The sequence below is a fragment of the Perca fluviatilis genome, chromosome 5 (genome assembly GCF_010015445.1).
Source record: "Perca fluviatilis chromosome 5, GENO_Pfluv_1.0, whole genome shotgun sequence".
In the NCBI taxonomy this organism is placed as follows: domain Eukaryota; kingdom Metazoa; phylum Chordata; class Actinopteri; order Perciformes; family Percidae; genus Perca; species Perca fluviatilis.
In genome coordinates this window covers 39,030,632-39,033,131 of record NC_053116.1, presented here as the reverse complement: position 1 = coordinate 39,033,131, position 2,500 = coordinate 39,030,632, and the positions used below count along the sequence as shown (strand labels likewise).

General features: G+C 40.0%; 1 protein-coding gene across 1 annotated transcript in view; it reads right to left on the bottom strand.

Moving 5' to 3' along the window:
• LOC120559065 (voltage-dependent L-type calcium channel subunit alpha-1F-like) overlaps window positions 1-2,500 on the bottom strand; it is a gene marked incomplete at its 3' end in the record, with an annotated part of 110,981 nt that overhangs the window by 50,259 nt on the left and 58,222 nt on the right.

The following is a 2,500-nucleotide window of genomic DNA, read 5'->3' as shown; positions in this document are numbered from 1 at the left end:
CGACACATTTCATCCATTCACTGAAGACAAAAACGATAACACTCATCAGTCCACTAAAACTTCAGTTTTTTGACTCCATATAAATAATCAGGACTTTTAGCGTGTATAGAGCCAGCATATCTCCACCAAACTCCATGTAAATAATCAGGACTTTTAGCGTGTATAGAGCCAGCATATCTCCACCAGACTCCATGTAAATAATCAGGACTTTTAGCGTGTATAGAGACAGCATATCTCCACCAGACTGCCAGTAAATAATCAGGACTTTTAAGCGTATATGAGCCAGCATATCTCCACCAGACTCCATGTAAATAATCAGGACTTTTAAGCGTGTATAGAGACAGCATATCTCCACCAGACTCCATGTAAATAATCAGGACTTTTAAGCGTGTATAGAGCCAGCGTATTTCCACCAGACTCCATGTAAATAATCAGGACTTTTAAGCTGTATAGAGACAGCATATCTCCACCAGACTCCATGTAAATAATCAGGACTTTTAGCGTGTATAGAGCCAGCATATCTCCACCAGACTCCATGTAAATAATCAGGACTTTTAGCGTGTATAGAGACAGCATATCTCCACCAGACTCCATGTAAATAATCAGGACTTTTAAGCGTGTATAGAGCCAGCATATCTCCACCAGACTGCATGTAAATAATCAGGACTTTTAGCTTGTATAGAGCCAGCATATCTCCACCAGACTGCATGTAAATAATCAGGACTTTTAAGCGTGTATAGAGACAGCATATCTCCACCAGACTCCATGTAAATAATCAGGACTTTTAAGCGTGTATAGAGCCAGCATATCTCCACCAGACTCCATGTAAATAATCAGGACTTTTAAGCGTGTATGAGGCCAGCATATCTCCACCAGACTCCATGTAAATAATCAGGACTTTTAGCGTGTATAGAGCCAGCATATCTCCACCCAGACTCCATGTAAATAATCAGGACTTTTAAGCGTGTATAGAGCCAGCATATCTCCACCAGACTCCATGTAAATAATCAGGACTTTTAGCGTGTATAGAGCCAGCATATTTCCACCAGACTCCATGTAAATAATCCAGGACTTTTAACGTGTATAAGCCGCATATTTCCACCAGACTCCATGTAAATAATCGGACTTTTGCGTGCGTGTATAGAGACAGCATATCTCCACCAGACTCCATGTAAATAATCAGGATTTTTAGCGTGTATAGAGCCAGCATATCTCCACCAGACTCCATGTAAATAATCAGGACTTTTAAGCGTGTATAGAGCCAGCATGTTTCCACCAGACTCCATGTAAATAATCAGGACTCCATTATTTACATGGAGTCTGAAATGCTGTCGCTCTACCAACAAAATCCTGATTATATGGAGTCTGATGATGCTCACTCCTTCATCTACATGAGTCTGTGAAATATCTTGTCTATACACCCCAAAAATCTGATTATTACATGGAGTCTGGTGAATGCTCTGGCTCTATACACGTAAAAATCCTGATTATTACATGGAGTCTGTGGAGATTAGTGCTCTTTGGCTCTACACTACAAAAGTCCTGATTATTAACATGGAGTCTGGTGGAAATATGCTGGCTCTATACACGCTAAAAGTCCTGATTATTGATGATGGTGATAATAGGCTGTTTTTGTAATTGTCTTAATGTGGCTTTTAAAATTCAGGTCCGAGTCCATGACTACACAAAGATTTCTGGCTTTGTCTGTTGTTTTTAACATTGTCATTTGAAGCTGAGTGCTGACTTTTAATCGTTCCTCTTTAGCTCCAAAAACAACCACCTCAGTTTTTTCTTCATTTAATTTAAGAAAGTTATGGCACATCCAGTCATTAATTTGTTCAACGCACTTATTCATTTGTTGTATTGGGCTATAGTTCCCTGGCGATAAGGTTATGTAAATTTGTGTGTCATCCGCATAACTATGGTAACTTATTTTGTTGTTTTCCATAATCTGAGCCCGTGGAAGCACGTAGATGTTGAACAGAAGAGGCCCCAGAACTGAGCCTTGGGGAACTCCGCACGTCATATTTGTATGCTCAGATGTATAATTACCTATAGACACAAAGTAGTCCCTATTCTTTAAATAGGATTCAAACCACTTTAGTACTGAGCCAGAAAGACCAACCCAGTTTTTCAATCGGTCAAGTAATATGTCATGGTCGACCATGTCAAATGCATGGAGTCTGGTGGAGATATGCTGGCTCTATACACGCTAAAAGTCCTGATTATTTACATGGAGTCTGGTGGAGATATGCAGGCTCTATACACGCTAAAAGTCCTGATTATTTACATGGAGTCTGGTGGAGATATGCAGGCTCTATACACGCTAAAAGTCCTGATTATTTACATGGAGTCTGGTGGAGATATGCAGGCTCTATACACGCTAAAAGTCCTGATTATTTACATGGAGTCTGGTGGAGATATGCAGGCTCTATACACGCTAAAAGTCCTGATTATTTACATGGAGTCTGGTGGAAATATGCTGGCTCTATACACTAAA